Source organism: Neopelma chrysocephalum, unplaced genomic scaffold (assembly GCF_003984885.1).
Source record: "Neopelma chrysocephalum unplaced genomic scaffold, ASM398488v2 Primary Assembly neopelma1_73b, whole genome shotgun sequence".
Classification (NCBI taxonomy): Eukaryota; Metazoa; Chordata; class Aves; order Passeriformes; family Pipridae; genus Neopelma; species Neopelma chrysocephalum.
The window spans coordinates 1,249,886-1,271,996 of record NW_020897734.1 but is presented as its reverse complement, the minus strand read 5'-3'; the positions used below and the strand labels follow the sequence as shown (position 1 = coordinate 1,271,996).

The following is a 22,111-nucleotide window of genomic DNA, read 5'->3' as shown; positions in this document are numbered from 1 at the left end:
TCTCAGAGCAAGTAAATACTATCTTCCCCACCATGTGTGCTGTACTTCTCACACCCAAAAATATTCAGATCCCTGCTAAAATAGGGAGGAAGGAAGATAATGCACAGTTTCCTTGGGTTGTGTGGGTTTTGTGTGTGAGAAATATGAGCATATTTGTAATGTTTTTTCAGGACAAGAAGTTGATTTAAATCTAGAAAAACTATTTGATTTCCCAGCACTGAGCTATGCCGCTGCACAATTCTGCCTCCCACCAACTCAACCCAATGAATGTGTGGTGCTGCAAAACAAACACATTTTGTATCTTGACAATTATTGTGAACTACTTCAATTTTATTAAGTGCCCTGAGACCTCTGTTCAAACAAAAGTGGACAGAAATGGCAGGTGAGCATTTCCCTAAGCTGAGAAATAATTGACTAATTTGTGGCAGGGGAATGGTGACTATGTGACAGCTGTAATTTTGCAGAGAATGAGACTTTCTAGTATTCATTATGATATTATTATTGTGATAATCTTAGGAAGTCACTGCATTCTCCTATGATTTGAGACTTGTGCCAATACTACAAAGTCCTGCATCAGGCACTGAGAAAATCATAATGTTGGCTGAGGTTTTAAGGGAGTGCTCAAGTTTTGAAAGATTCCCCCCCTAGTCTTGGACTGCTTGATGGTTGAATTCTTTTTCTGAATCTACCAAAGCTGAAAGGATTCTTAAAACAAGACTCTGAAAATTAGAAGTATCTCAGGAACTGGAACTTGAAGAAAAATGTCAGAGGCCACAAGTAAGCAGCACTGGGTGACACTGCAAACATTTCACTGTGCAGCACCAAAACAATCAGTTGTCTTTGGTCAGGGAATAACATGAAGTTATCTGAAATGCAGAGTGAGATCTAAGTGAGCTAGACTGTCCAAACTCTAAAAATAATGAAAAAGAAACAACCTCCCCCTAATTTACCTGTCAAAGGCAGCTTTAAGCTTCCCTAACCTTCAATTTATTGTAGCATACATCATTCAACATTTCAATTACAGCATGTATGCCAAGGAAAAACCTGAATGTAAACTAATTTTAATATTTTGCTGTATTTAATATATTAATAGTTTCTTGCATAAAAGCAGTTAAAGATACTCTATTACTGTGTGGTATGGAGAAAGAGATGACAATTGGTGCATTCCAGGAAGGTGAAAATTCTTAATTATGAATGCCAGGCTAATTTGTTTCACTCTGAGCCATTGTTGTTGTGCTACTGGGCTGTTGTGCAGTGTTCTCAGCTGTTTGCCTGAATATAAATAACTGTAATTTTCACACTTGTCTCTTCCTACAGTTTGTAAAAACAGTTGGTTACAACATGGAATTAAATTGATATCTGAGCAGGTTTTAATACAAAAAGTTCTCAACAGAATTTTTATCTTCTATAAAAAACCCTACATATGGACTTAAAGACACCCAGGAGTCCTGTTTTCAAGCAGGCTGTAGTTATTTGTCAGGGAGCTTTGGTAATGCTTTCTTCTTAAGCTCACTTCTCCCAGGCAAAGCCCCTCTTACATTATCAGGGTTGCCTGGGAGGCCAACCCTCCAGGCTGCTTGTGCAGGTCCATCAGCAGCTGCAGAGGGAGGGAATCTTGCTGGTGTGTGTGTGTTTCCTTCAGAAAATGATCTCCCACCCTGGATTTTGCTGTCAGAGGCAAGGCCAAGGATGTAGCTTTTCATAAATGGGGAAGTTTCTTCACATATTCAAGGATGGCAGCATAGGGTTGCTAAGCTGTTTTGCAAAACTTGCTTTGAACACCTTTTCTGAGGCTGAAGGGAGTGTAGAGACAAAAGAACAAACATATTGGGGAGACCAAGGTGCTGTCTGGTAGAGCACCCCACCCTGACCTGTGCTTACAAGTGAGTGCTTCCAGCAGTGTGGCAGTGGAGGGAACAGGCATCGTGCTGGGTGCCAGGCTGGCAGCCTCCAGGGTTTGTGCTTGTGTCTCCCTGAGTCAGTTGTGTGTGTTATATAGGATTTGTACCTGGGCTAAGACTCTTGCATGAGTCTGACTTCTGCAGCCCACTACACTTTTCTTATGCCTGTGCAACACTTTTTTCCAAATGATGATTTCTAATACTAGAGAAATATGCCAAGTTGTGATTAGGCTTTCTTTAAGCCTTTCTTGTATTTCCAAGAGAAGAGTCCTGGGAGTGCTTTGCTCCTTGGTTCTGGTTTCATGGGCAGGCTCAGCCTATGTGTCAGAGGTAAAAGGCCTGATGTGTGCAGCCCCTTGGCCTGGGCCAGTGTTGTGAACTGCTCTCTTGTGCTCTTCTTAGAAGTGTTTTGATGAGGCTGTTTGGTCAAGCTGGCCATAAAATCGTTAAGATTGGAAAAGACTTCCAAGATTGTTGAGTTAACCCAGCACTGTCACGTTCACCACTAAACCAGGTCCCCAAGTGCCACATCCACACATCTTTTAAATATCTCCAGGGATGACAATTCTGCCACTTCCCTGGGCAGCCTGTTCCAGTGCCAATCCTCAGTGCTTGCTTCCCCCATTGGGTACAGGAAGAATATAGGAGCAGACACGGCATAATTCTTCATCTGTTAATAGGGGAAAAAACTTTACCGAGGTTTCTGTATACCTGTGTTTCAGTGTGCTCTGGATTCATTCATCAGCTCACCAAAGCAGCAAGATATCTCTTCAAACATGCTGATTTTACAAGGGTTTAAATTATCATTTTTTTGGGAGCTACAGGTGCTTTTGTATTCATGTGACTGGTAACTGGATGGGTTTTGGAAGGGCAGGTACTATTGTATCAAAGGTCTGGAAATTTTCAGAGTATTGGGTTGAATTTTTCAAAGCTGAAAGTACTGTTATTTGGTGCATGAGTACAATGACAGAAAAACCTTTAACAGTAGTTTATATAATATCTTTCTCACTCTGAACAGGACACAATTTAGAAAAAAACTTAAATATGTTGTATTTGCCTTTGTCCTAATTATCTGTGGAACTGAGTGGATGTATGCACTTGAAAAGCAGCGGCAATGTGACCCTTCCATTGCTGATTGTAAAAAGAGCTGGAAAAACTTAAGTAGGTAGCAGTGGTGTCTGAATGTTATAAAACCCCTTGGAAGGTGTGGCTTGGCTCTCATCTTCCAGCAAATTGGCACCTCTGTCAGTGTGCTGGTGGGTGATACGAGCTGCCCAGGGAATCGTCTGAAAGTGGGATAAAAAACCCGTACAGAACAGCAGTAGCCTTTGTTGCTCCCTTAGCTATTATATGCAGGATCCTGGAGCTTCTTGGAAGGAAAGAAGCCCCGCTGCCACGAGCAGGAGCTGTGTTGGCCTTAGCTGAAAATGAGCAGTTTTTCTCTGCGCAAACGGGAACGTTCATTGCCAGCCCCGGACTGTGTGTGAGCGCTGTGCTCTTGGGAGAGCCGCTGCCATCGCAGGTGTGCGAGTTAATCGGGCAGCAATCGGCTCACAGGAGAACAGGTTTTCTTGCGTGTGGCTGATCTTAACTCGCTCACAAGGACTAAAGCAGGAGGCTGTGGGCTGCTGCTGTTTTTTTCACCTCTGTATTTGCAAGTTTTCCAATATCTGTAGGCAGGGGTTGTACCTGAAAAGGTTGATCGTGAGAGGAACTGAGCAGCCTGGTCCCTGCCCACAGTGTTTTTGGTAACAGTGTCTAATCTTAAGGAAATAAGGGCATTTATTTTAAAAGGAAAAAAGAAGGGGGGGGGATTTTATTTATATTCTGTTCAAACATTGATAATTTGACTGTGCAGATTTTCTTCATCTGACATGAATGTTAAAAATGTGATTTTCTATAATATGGTAAAATTGCTGTCTTTTTTTATCCACTTGTTATCTTTCTTGTGCTGCAAGTTGCAAATGAAATGTTTTGGCTGTCCTTTCTTCTGAAATATTTTTGTTTGTTTATTTTCCTTCGTCACTACTATTCCTTTAAAATTACTGGGTTTTCAGGTGTCTCACATATTGTCTGTGTTTTGAGGAAACTTTCCAGTGTTCTAATTGCTCCTTGAATCTTAGTTTGATCTCTGAAATGGTTTCTAATGATTTAGAATGAGGTCACACTTCAGAGGCTTGCAAAGGCCATTTTGAAGAGTGTCCTCAAACACTGGCCCTGGAAAGTGATGGGGGCAAAGTAGATGATCATCTCTTAGATCTGTGTGACTGCTGCCCTTTGAGGATGTATTCTTTGTAGGTCTTGGCTTTTCCCAGCTCAGAATAGAGGAAGATCGACTCTTCAAATGAATCACTGATTTGTCATCCTAAATATGCTATGTCCTGAAGAACCCACTAGTTTTTAATGAAGTTTCTTTCATATATGAGTATTTTTCCAAGACCTTCTTAAAACACAAGTGTTGTGTGTTTGGCAGAAATGAAAAGGCCTAATAGAAGAATGAGTTAAAACAGTAAAAATCAAAATTAAACAAAACCACCCCAAACCAATAATAAACAAAATAAATCTATGAAACCCAGAAAACCAAAACGCCAAATCCTTCCCATCTCATGACACTGCCATGGTCATTCCTGTAGAGCTTGTGCTGTAGTTCCTCTGAGTCCCTTCAAACCTTGCCTAGTGCTTCTGGACTTGGGTTCAGAGAGCTGGCATTTTTCCTGTGACTGTTCCAGAAGTTCCCTTCACTAGGGCTTGAGCTGTTTTTCTTTGCCTGTGTTGTAAGCTGATCCCCGTGGATATGAGCTAATGTATCTGTGCAGTAATAATGCGATACCCCCGTGCTCTTGCACAGAGCTTTTCATGGGTAGAGCTCAAAGCTCCCCTTGGGGGAGGTCAGATGCATTGGCCGGCTTTGTAGACATGATGCTGAAGTTTCTGGACTAGCTCAAGGTCACCCAACAGGCCAGCAGCAGATGTAGGAGCAGAACCTGCACCTCCTACGCTGCCTCTGGGGTCCATCTGTCACGTCGTGCTGCTGCAGCTTCTGCTCAACACAAATTACAAGCAGCTCCATAACTGTTGATGTCTGGCTGGATCTTCAACATCCTTTTTTGCTGCAAAGTCATGGATTGGCACTGCTGAAAGAGAGTAACAGGCACATTTGTATCACTTTTTTTAGAAGGTGCATCGAAAAGCTGATGCTGTAGTCTGTAAAGTAGAAGTACGTTAACTTGGAGGAATGTGGTGAGATCCCAAGAGCATGGATCACATTAGGATCTGTGGTTAATGCTGAGTTACCTATGAGGTCCCAGAAGAATTAATTCCAGTTTACAACAGGAGCTGTGACTCATGTCAGGATGGTGATGCTCAGTCCTTGTTTCTGCAGGTCACTCTCAAGGCATGAAGTCCCATGTGAAGTGTGGTGCAGTCCAGGGATACCGTACTGGTGTGGGCTCCAGCAGATGTGCCCACATTCCCATTGTCAGCCCTAGTGTGTCACTCTTCCAGCAGAGACAGGGTGAGGCCCTCAGAAGCTGATGGTGGCTGCTGCAGCTCCTGCAGCATGTACAGCTCTGCCTGGCCTTGCTGTGTGACTGGGAATGTGGAGAGGCAAAAGGGGAGGGCAGGGGCAGCAAGAGTTGCTGTCACCAACCCTCCTGTGCTGCAGTGAAGGGACATCACAGAGGTGGGTTAATCGAACAGTGTCAGGAAGCCTCACATCCTGCAAGGAATCCAGGAAGGTTCTAATGATGAGAGAAAATCATGTGAAATCGTGTTGTTACAGCTTAACTGCATGCACTGAGGTGCCCCTGTGCTTTTGTGAATTGTGAAGCTTTACAAAGCTTCTGCTTATGGTAAGAGTGTTTGCTTTCTCTATTTGTGTCTCTGTCCTCTTCTGTTGTGCCCATCCTGTGAGCCCGACTGCTGCTGTCCCTGTGCTGTGTGCAGCAAGTGCTCCACATTGTTCCCTGCTACTGACACAGTTATTGTTTCTGAGGAAAAAAAATGAAATGGCTGTTCACTGTGGGAAGAATAAGCAAAGATACTGGCATTTAGCAATATGCATTTGTAATCCATCTCTGAAGCACCTATTCAAATGTTATTGTATGAAGCATCTTGTAAGAACGGTTGCTTTGTTGTATGACTTTCAGTGGAAGAGTACATAAAATTTCACAACCTGTTCTTATTTAGTTGTAAGTCACATTTACTTCAAAGCTTCCTGGATATTGACTGAATCCCCTTTTTACTAATACAGTGACATCCCCTTATAAATCCAAGTTTATGGCCTTGACTCATGCTCTTTTTATCTTCTGTCCATCTAAACAGCCCACAACTATTGCTAGATAAGTATTTGAATGTTCTTCCTGTCGAATATGTGCCATCACAAAATATTGTTCAGCAAAGCAGGTTTTCTAATGCCTTTCAATTTTCAGTATAAATATATAACCCTAGGAAGTACTACAGGCATTCTTCCTCTCCCAACCTATAAACTCCATTCAGTTTAATCTTGTGCAAGGACAGTAAATTACCGTAATGCAGAAAACCAGTGGAAATTGGGGCATGTTTATGGCTCTTGGAAAGCAATACCTGCCTTTGAGTCTGGTCCAGGGTGGTGATAATATGATGACTGTATCTAGTGGCTGAGGTGGGGACTGGGGTACTTCTGTGGAAATCCTGAAGCTTTGGTTTATTTTGTCTGTGGTAAACACCATCCTACACCCAGCCTGTCCTCAATACCAGCTGTCTATGAAACCTGCTGGCTTGTTACTGCAGCACCACTTTTACTGATGCCCTTGGTGGACTAGGGATCCAGAAACTACATGTTGAGAGAAGTGCTTTTTCATTTATTTCATTAAAATGAAAGAAATAACGTCCTGGAAACTTTTTGATTATCTTAGCTTTTGCTAAAGCTTGTTATAAGCCCTGAATTTTGGCTTTAATTTAACTTGGCAGTATGTGTCTAACTTCTTCCTTTCCGAAGCTGTCAAAAAATCCTTTATTTATTAGTGCCTACAATGTAGCTGTTTCTGCACTTTAGATTTAAAACATGATCTTTAAAAGTGGCAACCAATATAACACCGGGTGTCAGTAGCACATCCATCATGTCAGAACGTTGCTTAGGAGGACAAAAGCGATGAGATGTTGTTTTAGCTATATTTACACGTCTCCTCTCTCATGCCTCATTTCTATGAAACCCATTGCTGTTCAGAGTCTGGCTGGAGCTCTGCTTCCTGCAGGTGGAAACAAGGGCCATGTTCAAATGGCATCAGAGTGCTGAGAGCGTCAAGGACGTTGCTTTCCTATAAAAGGAAACTTTGGAGGTTTTATCTTGACAAGAGTCATGGTTTTTTGGGTATTAAAAAGTGTGAAAACGTTTAAAAGTCAAACAAAAGTCCTTAAACAACATATGAAGTCTGCTTTCACTTAAATCTTTGACCGGGATTTCATATTTCTCTGATGTATTTCACCAGTTTATTAAGGATATCTGTAAATCTCTTTTCTTGCTGTGTAATACATAAGCCCAGGGTAAGATTTCTCCCCTTTACTGTGAACATGAACTTTTTATTCAGAGAAGCCATCTGATGAGTCCTTTCATTCTTCCAGTGGAAATCTGTTGTCTTTTTCTGGCATATTTCCTTCTCCCAGGATCTGGGATAAAAAGGATAATAATGTTCTTTTTGTGTTGCAGATCTGTAGTTCTTAAAGGGATGTTCCCTTGAAGATGGATGTATTACCTGTAATGACTTTGTTTACTTGTCCTGTAATGCAGCAATAGCTGCATTTACTGGAGCTCTTTTAAAAACCTGGTGATCGTATTTTTTTTCTTCCCATCAAAGACCGAACCTGAATCCCATCAAAACTACTGACTTTGCCAGACTTGCATTAGAGCTATGGGCACTGCAGAGAGCTTCAAGGAAGGGCTTATATCCAAACACCTTTCTTGAAGCATCTTTAATGTTTTTTCTCTCTTAGCAGAGAAACAGCATTATGGATAACCTTGGAAAGGCTCATTTCTTTAGATGGGAGCTGCACTCCAGTGTCAGAACACAACTCATTCTCTGCAGGGGCCTCTTCTGGAGGCAGAGAGGTGGTGATGGTGCAATGCTCTCTCTCTGGACACTTGTTGCACTCCCAGCAAGCTGGACTCAAATGCCTGGATGCTGGGAAGAGTTAAGTGGTTTCTACTGCATCTGGCCTTACTGCCCTGGCTTTGCTGGAAGCAGAGCAGCCCTCACGGTGCTCTTGCAAGGCTTTGCAGGGCCCTCCTGGCCCAAGCAGCCATCTGCTCCTGCCTGGGTGTTTCCCTGAGTGGCACCAGCCCTTAAACCATGATTCCACCTCTCAGATTGTTCCTTATGGCTCTCAGATGAACGTGTGAAGCTTATGGAGTGCACCCTCTCACCTTTGAGTGTTGTGGACAGTTTGCAAACTCTTTTTTGTAAACAGGTTCCTGTACCTTGGTTTGATGGATCACCTGCTGGCCTGGGATGTATTAATAGTGGCAGGCTGTATAGAGGTAATGCTTGCAAAACTAAAATTCTAGTGGAATAAAGGTTAAAAACAGTGCAGAAATAAATAAGGCATGTTATTAGAAGAGGAAGGCCTCTCCTTTGCTCTCTCTACATCTCATTTTCTGAGAGTGGTTAACAGTTGTCTCTAGTTTGCAAGCTCTGGCATCCCCTGCAGTTGTCAGGGTCTGCCCTCACCACCTCTCTTCTCCCTCCTCTCTTTATATCCATCTTGTGCCCACAGCTGGGTGTAACCTAGCTCTTCAGTCCTGTCCATCCTTGCTCCCCTGCTCTTCAAAAATTCCTGATTGGACCTCAATAGAAATTAAAAGTGTTGAAACATGCTTGGCTTCAGTTCTGTAGCTGTGTCTTCCTGAATATTTAAAACAGAGTAACTTTGCTTTGCACATTGAATGCTAAGAGAAACATGGTGTAAATGTTGGTAAAGATGTATAAAGTTTAGTTTGCTATGATGCACACTCTAAAAGAAAAAAAAAAACCCTCATGTGAGCATAGGCCTGCCAACATACTTTCGCAAACCCTTTAGAGATAAGCTTTACATTTAATGTCTGTGTGTGTTTTATTAATAACCAGCTTTGAAGGAAGAGCAAAAGCATAAACAAGGTCTTACAAGGATTTCATTTGGAAAATCTAGGATTCACAGCTACATATGGAATAAATAACACTGGGAGAGAAAGAGGAGGTCTAACTGCAGCCAATATCCTTTAAGCGAATGAAAGGCATTTGTACCATCTGATGGCAGGTGTCTCTTTCCAGGTGAGAGGATAAAGACTGTTGTAAATACCTCTCCCTTTTTAGAAGGGAAATTACAACTGTCTCCTCAGCATTTCTTTTTTTTTTCTTCTTAATAGCAGCACCCACAGTACAGGGAACATAACTGGAAACTCTGTCTGTTCTTTCTTCACTCTGCTGAAGTTTTAAATGGTTGAGACTGAAACTTCTTACTGTGTCACTGCAAAAAGACAAGGTTGGTAGGCTGTCCCTCTGCATTTAATGACAAATGAGAGTGCCAGGTAACATTAGGGCTAGGGACTGCTTAATAATCACCTTTGTAGATATCTAATACTTCTTGTCCAAAAACAAGCACAAGCAGTGTGTTAGGTAGCAGAACTTGATGCCAGGCATGTATGCCTACCTAATCTGATTCTTTTATAGATATTGAAGCTGCCTGAAATTCAGGAAACTCTGAAGTGAAGGTTGGTAACATCTTAAGCTCTTAGCTTAATTTATAACACTGGAATTAAGGTCACATATGTATCTGTGTTTATCTTCAGGTACCCCAGCATCCTGATGACCTCTGGCAATAAGAAAAGCCCTGCCAACGGGGACAAACCAAATGATCTGAGTAGAAAAATGTCTCAAAGCCACCTCTTGTCTCTTTTTAAGTGCAAGCAAGAAAGCCTAAACCCCAAATGTGATACAGTCTTCCAGCTGCAGTGGAGCTGGAGAGGAACAATTCCAAGAAATGCTGTAGCAACAACAAATACCTGGCCCTACACAGGGAAGGGTGAATTTACACTTCAAAAAAGTTTTACAGTGAAGTTCTCTCAGCAAAGATCAGTCTGCACGAGGAGGAGGCAATCTTTCAGGAGCAGGAAGGCACTTGGCCTTTTGAGAGCAAGTCCCCAAGGGAGCTCCAGTGCAGATACTGACTGTCCCCGTCCCCATCTTCCACAAGTGTGCAAAATCCAGTGTGTGCCTGCACTGTGTGGCTGCAGCCCAGCCCAGCCTGGCTTCACAGGGTGGTGGAGGGAAGTTTCTTCACCCGCCTCTGTGCCAGGATGGAGGATTCAATGGGCTTCAGCTGAGGGCTTGGCTTGGAACTGTTCAGTGCAGAGTATGTGGCAGCCATTGCACCCTTTACAAGCTGAATGTCCTAGAGATTGAGCTGGCTCTGGGGTAAGCTGTCCTTCTGGGTTATCCACGGATGCTGCAGGACCTGCTTCTCAAGACCTAGAATGGTGTTTCGGGCTGTTGCATGCGGTACTGAATATGTTTCCAACCATCCCGTGGTTGCTTCCACTATGGTAAGCACACAGCGTTTTTACCTTGGTGGGTCTGTGGCAATGTGATATAATCAACCTGCCAGGCCTCCCCATACTTCTCCCAGCGTCCACCATACCACAGGGGCTTCAACCTTTTTGCCTGCTTAATAGCGGCACAGGTTTCACAGTCACGGATAACTTGAGAGATAGTATCCATGGCTAAATCCACCCCTCGGTCTCGTGCCCATCTATGAGTGGCATCTCGGCCCTGATGTCCTGAAGCATTATGGGCCCATCAAGCTAGGAACAATTCTCCCTTCTGCTGCCAGTCTAGGTCTGCTTGTGATACCTTGACCTGTGCAGCTCGGTCTGCCTGTCTGTTATTAGCATGTTCCTCATTAGCTTGACTCTTGGGCACATGGGCATCTACATGGTGGACTCTTCACTCTGGCAGTGATGTCTTGCCACAGATCAGCAGTCCAGATGGGTTTTCCTCTACGCCTCCAATTCATCTTTTTCCACCGGTCTAGCCCCATAGGGCATTGGCTATCATCCACAAATCGGTGTACAGATAGAGCCTTGGCCATCCTTCTCTCTCTGCAATATCTAGGGCCAACTGGACAGCTTTGAGTTCCGCAAACTGACTTGATTCGCCTTTACCTTCAGTGGCTTCTGCCACTCGTTGGGTGGGACTCCAAACAGCTGCTTTCCACTTCCGGCTCCTCCCTACAATACGGCAGGAACCATCGGTGAAAAGGGCATAGCGTGTTTCTTCATCTGGCAGCTGATTATATGGCAGAGCTTCTTCAGCTCGACTCACTGGCTCTTCTTCATCTGCCAGACTGAAGTTCTCACCTTCAGGCCAATTGGTTATGATTTCCAAAATGCCAGGGTGATTCGAGTTCCCGATTCGGACACGTTGCGTAATCAAAGCAATCCACTTGCTCCATGTGGCATCGGTGGCATGATGCGTAGAGGGCACTTTCCCTTTTGAACATCCAGCTTAACACTGGTAATCGGGGTGCCAGGAAGAGCTGTGCTTCAGTACCAATTACCTCTGAAGCTGCTCGTATACCTTCATACGCCGCTAAGATTTCCTTTTCCACAGTGGTGTAATTGGCCTCAGAACCTCTGTAGCTTCGGCTCCAGAAACCCAGGATCTGTCCTTTGCTACGAAGGTATGTCCATAGTTGGTTACGTGACCGACGCTTAGGGTTTTCTTTCCTTTGACGTGTGAATGACGGAGATTGTGAGCAAGATCGAGACCAGGATTGAGGATCTGGCCCTCGAGACTGTGGGAGGTGGCAGCAGAAACCCTGGGATACGTGGGCAGGTGGAAGAATTGAGGGAGAACTTTAAGAATGAGCTTTTAAAGGTAAACTGCTCTCAAGGAGAATTTCATTAAAGCATTTATTTTTAACACCATGCCTGGAAAACCATTTGTTTTGATCTGTGGCACCTTATTTAGATTAACAGTTACCCTAAAACTGTAATAACCGTTATAAAAATATGTGATTATTCCTATTCTAAGAGTTTGGGAGTAATTGGATTTTTCTGGGCTCCTGTTAGTAAAGTGTTCACCTACAAACACCTGGGACCAGGGGCTCTAAACTGGGTCTCAGCTGGTGTGGTGGAGACCTGCTTCCCTGTGGCTGTGGAAGCGAGCTGGGGTTTGCAGATGGATTAGTTGTCGCTGTTCCAGTTAATGATTTTCTCTTTCCAGCTATTCCCTGCATTTGTAGTGCTGTAGAAGAACTGCATAAGAGAAAGGAAAAAAAAGTGCAGTCACGTTTTAGCAAGGGGAGAGTCTGGGTTTTTGAACACTCACTGTTTCTTCTCACTGTGCAAACACGCAGGTTGGTAACATGGAACTTGACTACCAAGTTTTGGCACGAGGAAGCCTTTCTTGAGGCAGATCATAAATCTCTAAAGGGGAGGTCATGATCGAATTGCTGATGCAACCTGATTATATCAGTGTGAATGGAGCTGCCAAAATACAATTAAGGAAAGTTCTTGTGTTCTGTCTTCCAGCCAGGATACAGTTGTTCATGTCACTATCACACTTTATTTTCTTGGTGACAATTGATCCAATATACTGTTTGAAAAACACGTGCTTATGCTTTCAGGGCTGATTTATGACATGATAAGGCAGTGGCAAATTTTTAGCAATAAAACAGATCCTGTGCAGCATGCTGTATATGGTCAGCATTTCATCCACTGCTCCCTTGATACTGGTGGATTTGTGTTTGTTTGAGAGAATTACTTCTGGCTGCCCTCACCTACATTTAATATAGTTGAGGTGTGACACTTCCTTGGCTGATTCTTCTGTTGCACCTGGAGCAGAGAAAGGCAGAAAGGCTCATTGTGGCTCTGCTCTGTGTGTTGTGAAGGCCCAGACTTCACCCAGCCTGTGGATGTGAGTGCTGGCTTTGCTGGGGAAGGTGATGGGCGTGGTGGGAGCTTGGTGTGGAGTTCACGTGGCTCTTCCATCTTTGCCTCGTGTCTGCCCAAGGGATAATATTCCCTTGTTGCTCCCTAGGCACTTGCCTGGGTAGTAAGGGCCTAATCCAGGGCTTGCCAGGCCGGTGTAGAAAGGATCAGTGGAGATGAGTGATATGGAACAGAAAGCAGATCCTTTGCTCTATTGCCATCAGTATTATTCTTGTTTTCTATCTATGCTTTTAAAGTTAATTTATCTGAAGGGAGATTTATTTTTATTAACTAGTAAACATTAGAATGTGGATTTTTGATGAAGTCAAAATTTGGCTCTTAGAGTTTGATGATGTATCTGCTATATCACATAAACAGATGCATAACTGTAATGTGCACTAGGTTCACTCCTTAATTTTACAGTGGTTTTTAATAAACAGGCCTGAATAACTTATTTTCTAGATTCATTTTGACTAAGGTTTGGTCTGAATTTTGAATGGAAATTGGAATTAAACTTATGCAGAAAACTGGTGCTTTAAAATAAATTAACATTAAATGTACTGAATAATAAAGTAAAATGTAATCAAAATGTATTTCCCATTTTCCTTTAACTTGTTATCTAATGTTTTATTAAATGCATATATTAATATATTATTAAACACAGTATTATTGGCACTTGCTGAATTGAAATGATAGTTTCTCATCAAAATATCATTCTGTGGTTTTTATTAATAGATTTCAGAAATGAAAAACTTCTGAATTTTCAGATCTTAGCTGCTGTTTTACTTCAAAGGATTTAACGATTAAACTGAGCTAGATTTGGGGGGTGTGGTGTATAAAGAGAATATATTCTTGGAACCTGTGGGAGAGAGAGCTTAAATAACAAGTTTGGGTTTATTATATACCAGACTCCAGCTCAGATGCTTAGACAGTGACTCCCTTGGATAATTTTTTAAACAAACTTTGTCAATAGCACATAGTGCTTGAATATTAACATTTAATTTGTTGATTTACTTTCCTTCTGAAGTCCAGTAACTTTAGGCATTGAATGTTTTCACAAGACATTGAAAATGCTATTTATAATGAAAAAGACATATTTTAGACTGAAGTATTTTAAATAAAACCAGCTTCTCTTATTTGTTGTTGGGGTGTGGGTGAATCCCTTGAATTGGTAATTGCCAGTCATTAGATCTCCAGTTTCTAGTGAAGATTTGCTGAGCTCCAGGCATCAAATTGCCCTGCTCTCCTCAGCTGGGTATTTATGCAGATGTGATTAGGCAGATGCCCAAGCTCTCTGCTGTGCAGCAGAGCCGGTGTTTGCTGGTGTCACCACTTTTTGTGGAGTGCTCCGGGAACAGCCACCATTGGACACGTGGCAGAGCATCTGCCAAGGGGCATTGGCAGCCCAGGGGATGGGGAGAATCTCAAATCAGCCACCCAGAGGGATGGCAGACTGGAGTTTGAGACAGGATCTTCTTGGAATTGCTCCATGGAAGGGCAAGAGGCAGCAGGTGCTTGGGGTAGAGCCCTCCCAAGGACCATCTCCATCTGAACTCTTACTTCAACCCCCTTCTCCTTTCAGTGGTTTTGCATTAAGGCTCTGCTGTTCCCCTCTGTGAGTTTGTATCCAGCTGATGATGTCTGGGCCCTGCTACCCTGTCACCCTGAACTTCTGTGGATGCAAATTCCCTATCTTTCAACCTCCCTGTTGTAACTTGTGTATTCTGTCTGCGTGCTGCCAAGCACTACTGGAACTATCAGTAATCCGTAAGGATTTATTAAAAGCTATTCTCTCTGAGGTCTGGAAGAAATTTTCTCATGATTTACTAAGCTGAATGTATAATCAGCACTTGTATCACTTACTGAATTCCTGGTGATATGTATTTCCCAATGGATTGGTGGATATTGTTGCAAATCAGCTTCCTTTATGAATGTCTTTGTATTGACTGTCACTTCTAGTTTTGCTGGTTTTGTTTAAGAGCATTGCACACATAATGGCATTTGGCCCAGAGGAAAGATGCCTCAAAGAGTAATGGGGATTTCTTTAATGAGGATCATTATTATTTGTAATGCACTGACCTGGCCATTAATCAGCTTTCTATTGTGTCCTATAAAACCAGAGTCTTAGTTTTAAACTAATTCCAGCCAAAGCATAGGTTAAATGTTAACAGAGCTGACTGTCAAAAGAACAAAGCATGTTAATAAAATAACTTTTGGGGGTTAGGAAGGAAAACAATTATTCCTGATTTAATTAAAGAAGCAAAGAAATCAGCTGCTCTGGATTTGAGGCTGATTGTGAGCTGATGTTTCTCTCTTGTACAGAATCCACATTTGACCTTTCGATAGAATACAGTATCCTCATGGAAGAGAAAATGTCTCATTAAAAGTGAAAGTGATAGATCACATCTATTAATCAATGGTATGGAAATTCTTTAGGCCTCAGACTTTGTGTTTCGATGCATCTCTTTGGAATCAATACTGTTTCCAAGTAAATAAAACAAAATCAATAGGAGACATGTATTCCTTTTTGGTTGCAAATCATTAGTTTCCAGTGTTTCTGAATCTTAAACTACAAACGAAATCTTTATAAAGTTGCCTTTATAGAATAAACAATACTCAGGGGACTCAACATGTTTACTCATTTGAGATACAGAACCTTGCAAGGATCTAATTGTTTAAGAGCTGCTCCTGTGGTCTTGCAATGCACTGTTACTGGAAAAAGGCTGTGTGATGGTTTTGAATAGAGTTAATTTTCTTCACCATATCTGGAAGGGGGCTGTGGCTTGGATTTGTGCTGGAAGCAGCGTTGATAATTCAGGGATATTTCCTATATCCTTGAGCAGCACTTCAGAGCCAAGGCCTTTTCTGCTCCTCAGCCCACCCCACCACGGAGGAGGCTGGGGGTGCACAAGGAGCTGGGAGGGGACAGAGCTGGGACAGCTGATCCCAACTGACCCAAGGGATATCCCAGACCATATGGCCTCATGCTCAGCAATAAAGCTGGGCGAGAAGGAGGAAGGGGGGATGTTTGGAGTGGTGGTGTTTGTCTTCCCCAAGTCACTGTTACACATGATGAAGTCCTGCTGTCTTGGGAATGCTGAACACCTGCCTGCCCTTGGGAAGTGGGGAATGAGTTCCTTATTTGCTTTGCTTGTGTGAGCATCTCTACCTGATCCTGCTGGGAGGGAGGGAGTGGCCATGTAGGGCTGTTACCAGCTGGGGTTAAATCATGACATGTTGCAAGGAGGATTCTGGTTGAAAATACTCCAATGCTTTGGAGGTCTGTGGTAGGAAGAAAACAATCTGAGTTTTATCCCTCACTCCTTCCTGTGTCTTCTTAATCTTCTACTCCTCTTTGGAGTCTTCTCTTAGGGAAAAGTGAATGCTGCCTGAAACAAGGTTGTCAGCCTGGTGTTCTATATCAGCATTTTCTCTGACACTCCCTTCTTGTATAAATTCCTCCCCAAAATGCTGCATTGCATCTGGTATCCTAAAAGCCACTAGAGTTGGAAAAGTGTTACTATGGTTCTGCTTTTCCTTCTGCTGTGACTTGAAAGCAATGGTGTGTTGTGGTGGTTTTCTGAGAAACAAACAAAAACTGCTCTGAGCAGTTGGGATGTAAAAAGCCAAGGATAACAAAAATCCTGATGCCTTGTGTTACTCCTGAAGGCTTAGATTGGACAACAGTTAAAGCCTTAAGAAAACAAAGTAGTAACAGAGGGTGGGGAGAGCAGAGCAGAACGCAAACTTCTCTGCAGGGAGCTAAGAAGCCAGTGAGTCATTTTTCCTCAGGGACAGAAGCGAGAGCCATTTGTCACACAAAAATAAGAAAGTGAATTTTGGGACACTGTCTGTGCTGCAGTGCAGCATCACACAGTCACTGTCCTACGTCGTTTCATTGAGTTATTATGTTGTAAAGTTCACACAATCCCCTCAACTGAGCACATGACCAATATTACTCAGGTGCTCGGGGAAGAATGGGCCTATTGTGAAATCATATCCTCATTAGCTGTAACCTGCAGAACATTCATCCTGCTTCCCATCACAAAAAGCCTAATCAGTGTCCTTGGTTTTCTTCTGTTGGATGATTCATACAGAGGTGAAAGCATTGTGGTTCCATCTTGGTTAATGTTTTTCATAATGTTGTGTCCCCTCCCCCTTCTGAAGTTAGTTTTGTTCGAAAAAATGTACCAGGGAAAAGAAAAATTAAAACTGGGTGACAGAACTTTCAGTCTTCTGCTCCAGAAGGTCAAGGGTGCTTAACACACACTTGAAGATTCAATTTAAGTGATTTTTCTTGGAAATTCTTACTGGTTTTTTATTAGTACACTGTTTTACTCATTGTTGTTTCCAATATGTGAATCCTCCCTTCTCCTTGATAGAGCTTCCAGAGAAGCTCAGTAGAAAAAGGAAAAACCCAAGTCTAACTTCTCCCAACTGTTACTGTGAGGATATGTTGAATGTGCACTTAACACAGAACCAGATTTAATAGAAACAGAGACTTGCAGCAAGAATGAAACTTCCACAAATCTGTTAAAAGCTATGAAGAGGAGAAGCTGGTGGAAGAAAGAAGTAGAGCCAAAGTAGCTCAGACTGGAGTTGAGTGAATGCAGCAATAAAGCATTTGCAAATGTTCCTGTGAGTAAAACCTGCTGATTTGATTTGCTGCTATTGCCTTCCATTTTAATCACTTACAAACATCTTGTTCTGCTAATTCTTATTCACAAGAACAAAACACAGAAGACAAAAGCACCATGGATACTTCCATAGATATCTGAGATATTCCCACTAGAAGTGTTAGCCCTTTTGAAAAGCTTGTTTTTTTCTTTTAATTTGCAGAAAAGACTATCAAAGTTACACGTGTTCATTACGTGAACTCTTGAAAACCACAACCTGTTTGTAGAGCATTCGTGAGTTAGAGGAAGGGAAGAATTCTGATACATGATCCAGATCATGCAAAGAAGGGGAAAAGTGTCTCAGCTGTGACTATCACAGAAGGATAGGTATGAATAACATGTGGCTACCAGTATATGAACAGAGGGGGCCTAGGGATGTTTCTGTTTTCAGTTTAAAGATTAATCCAAAGCCTGCAAAAATTGACTGATTAATTGCACAACTTGGGTGTCAGAGTTGCAGGGAGTTGCAGGCTTTGAGAAGTGCCACAGGTGTGTGTTCCACAGCATTAACACACGGCAGCTTTGTCACTTCAGATGGATTCAAAGTGTTCTGGTGGTTTAACCAACAGTGACAGGGTTTGTGAAAGTTCAAGTTTTGTAACTCTCCACTGTCCCAATTTTGTGCCAAGTCAAATACTGTTTGCCCTTCCATAGCAGGCAGTGTGTAATAATGTATATTACAGTGATCTAATGGTATGTTTCCTGAACAAGTAAGAGCTCTTTCTGTCCTTGGAACAGCATACTTTTCTGGTCCTTGGTAGAAATACCAGGCTATCTTATTTTAAATTTGTCCTTTTTCAGATGCACTGTGTGGTCTCTAACACCCACCTGAGTCCCTGTGACACCCAGCTCAGAGGGAGAGGCTTTATTAGGTCAACATCTCTTTCATTTTCTCTTGCTTGTTTTAAAACTTGCTGTGTGAGATGTCATCTGCCCACTCTCCCCTGAGGTGTAAAAGCCTTGTGCCCCCACAGCAAGGCAAGAACACACCGGTCCTCAAGGGGACCCGGGGGGAAGGAGGCTATAAGTCCTTGTCCAGGATGGGATTTAAGGCTATGATGTGTGGCTTCTCTATTTCACACTTTCATTTTTCTCTCATGTTTAAGTAGGTAAAGAAAGGTCTAGAGTCCATATGTGCTTTTAAGGCTTGGGTATTTTATTCTTCAGTTTTTCCTTGTGTTACTTTGTTAGTTGGGGCTGTTGCTGTCATTCCATCTCTCAGTGGCATTGCTGTGCATGTGCAGAGGGGTGCTTATAGCAGAAAAAGCCCTCTTCCTTGGAAAACTCATGGCTCTCAAAGAACTGCTTTACACCTATGCTGGCCAAACAATTGCTGGCTGGGGTGGTTTGTTTTTTCAAGATCTCACAGGTAACCACTGAGAGCATAAACAAGGCCTTGGGTGCCACTCTGGGCTCCCTTTGCTTTTCCTCTCAGCTCTGTGCTCAGCTGTCCAGCACCTGTGGAGTGTGAGGTTTATCACTGCCTTTGAGGCTTTGTTAGGCACGTGCTATTCCTGGCCAAACCAACACGATGTGACTTTTGCTCCCATAAAATGTTAATACAGCAAAAAGGAATCTTTGATTGATTTGCTTTGATGAGTTGGTAGCAACCTTTTCCGGGACTGAAACTGTAACCTTTGCTCCCCATCATTTCTCCAGACAAATGCTTTTCCTGCTGTTCCCTCCTGCAGGGAGACAGGTTTCTTCTCCGTGGTTGGACATTCATTTTACCCAAATTTTGCTCCAAGTTTCACTGTATTCCTCAGTCCCATACCTGAATACCCTGTTCCTCAACTTCTGTGGAAACAGAAGTTGTGACTATAGATATCAAACTGTCTATTCTAAACTCAAGTTGCACCTGCAGCTTCCTGTTGCTGTTCTTCACTTGTTTCTGCCTCCTTTCATGTTCTGTCTCAGGTCTTCCTCAAAATATCAAGGGAGATGTTATATATGTGGGAAACATTAAGCTGCACTTACTGAAACTGGGTAAACAAGCCTAGATCCTGTAAAGATTTTTTTTGTATGTGCTTAACTCTGTCTGGTGGGTGTGTTTCTGGCTGCAGGGAGCAGGTTGAGTGCACATGTGCCCGTGGGCAGGACATCCCAGCAATCTCTGTGACACACCATTCAGGAGCTCCATTTATGAGTGTTTACATGCACAAGTAAAAAGACTTGCAAAAATCCAGTGGAGAAAAGTATTACTCTCTCCTTTCCCCTCAGACTGACAGTGTAATGAGTCACAGCAGTGGTTTTGTATTTGTTTCTTCTTACAGGTTCTTTGCTAAGGCAGTGTTCTTATTGTCAAATTGTTTACACTTGCTATAGCTCCATGTTCCTGTGTGCAAATGGAGAGAGGAGGCCACCTTCAACCCCCAGTCTGTACCTGCTAGAATTTGATTTTGGAATAACTCTGGAAGCTTGAAGACTGTACTTTGTAAATTAATCTGTTCTGAAAGTCCAGTCTAATCTACCAAATGGGGATTGAAGGAACCTGTTACAGAAAGCTGAAGTTTAAGTCCAAATGAGGTCACTGTAAACTTCACTGTGGACTTCAAACAAAGGGAAATTACTGAAAAACATTTATTTAATGTGTCTTCTTCGAGACCAAAGGTACCAATTAACTAGGAGGTATTGCAAGCTAAGAGTTCTTTTGGCTGTCAATAACTGTCATAAAAAATACATTAGTTCTCTTATGGGCACTCTACCATGGGAATTTTATGCCTCCCATAAATTTAAACATGAATTATTGTGAGACAATTGCACAAAGGCTCCTACTAAATAACATCTGTTACAGTTAAGACACTGATTTCTTTCATGACCTGGTGAAGCTAATGGCAAGTAAATGGTAGGTCATCTTGTTGGTAGTAATGCAAACATATCTCAAAGGGGTTGGCAGCCAGAGAGGGAGCATCATTACCTTTGATCTAATGTCCAGCTCTATGTTGCCATTTCACTTGCTATCTTAATCATGAATTGATCCCAACTGCAAATTGGTTTACTTGAAAAATATTTTAGGGTATGCTAGTGTTACTCCCTTTAATCATGTTTTCTTGATCAGGTGAATTTTAGTAGCTGCTGTCATTGATTTCTGAAGCTGGAAATTGAATATGTCTATGTGTGAGTGCAAATTTCAGCTGATGGCACTGTCCTAACCTTCATCTTTGTTCTTGCTTTCATGAAAACTGATAAAAGCTTTGGTCAAAAGCTGCTAGAAGCAAGTTAGTCAAATAAGAGGTAAAAAACCCACAAAAACTTTTACATTTGTTTGGGTCACTCTTGTATCCTTATAGATTTAAAAAAACATCCTTTTCCTTGCTACTGTAATAAGAAACAGAAAATATATGGATTTTTATATCCCACAGACTTTTATTATGTTATGGAATGATAGTGTCATGGAAATCAGCAGAACTTTTTTCATTATTTGTATTTTTTTGCTAAATGTGTTGGACGAACAGGTTATTCTAAATGCATTTATTTATTAAAGAAAGGAATGATGAGACAGACAAGTCTTAGCAAGAACAATTTTGCATCTTGACTGAGCAGAAGTAACCCATCTAGACCTGCTGCCCCTGGGTGAAGCAGTAGAGATCTCTTGACAAGAAAGCCTCAAGTTCACCTCTTGTCATCCAGGGCTGGATGTGAGACTCAGGTGCCTCTTTTGATCTAAAGTTGTGAGGAAGATAGAAAATTTTCAAGAATGCAAGAAAGCAGAAGAATGGCTCTGTAGATGTGGTTAGAGGTATAAAGGCTCTTCTTGGAGTGAGCTTGGCCTTGAGTAGGACAGCCAGTTCTACCAGCACCAGCGAATATTCCGTGTTAGTCAGCGGTCATGGGACGTGCTCTGCAAGCACATGCTGAAGTTGAAGTTCTCATGGTTCTGCTATTATTGTTTATGCTGGATAGAGCTAGACAGCATCCTCCCAAATGTGATTTTGTTGCTGTGAGAGAGGAGGTAGGCACTTATGCTGTAGATCATGCAGGATTATTGATTTCAAATACAGTGTACACAGACTTTGATAAACTCCAGAGTTTAGGAGGATTTCCTTTACCTGAGATCTCTTGTCAGGTTTAATCAGTCTTGAAACAATTTTAAAGAGTATTTTGTAGGCTATTCTTGAACCCAGGAAGTGGAAAAGAATTAAAAAAAATATTCCTCAAACAAGCCCTAAATCCCTATTGCTTTTACAGTCTGTTTTTTTTTCATTTATTGACAATAAATGTATAGAAGCCAGTCTGAAACTAAAGCTGCACCATCTCCCATGAGCTGTGGCTTCTTTCCTAGGTGGACATGCACCTACAAGCAGAGGTGCCTTAGGTGTCACCAGAGCAGTGATGACACTGGTGGTGTAGACCCTGCTCTCAGCTCTGCCTTTGCAGCAGCTCTGCCCTGCACAACATCTTCATGCTGGGGATGCTTCCCAAGTGTTATGGAGGTGACACCTCACCCAGGGGATGTGGGTAGTTGGTTTTGGCAAGGAAAAGGAAAGTTTCCTGCCCTTTGGCAGGCAGCCCTTCTCTTGAGCTCTTCATGGAGATAGTGGGAGATGAGCAATAATGGGAATTCCTTTTATAGCTGAACAGATGTGTTAGTT

General features: G+C 42.4%; 1 long non-coding RNA gene across 1 annotated transcript in view; it reads left to right on the top strand.

The window, feature by feature from the left end:
- Positions 1-20,041, top strand: part of LOC113969492 — a 111,463-nt gene extending 91,422 nt beyond the window's left edge. Inside the window, exon 3 of the long non-coding RNA XR_003534872.1 lies at positions 19,845-20,041. This is a non-coding gene — a long non-coding RNA (uncharacterized LOC113969492). The remainder of the gene's footprint in view (positions 1-19,844) is intronic.
- The last annotated feature ends 2,070 nt before the right edge of the window (positions 20,042-22,111 follow it).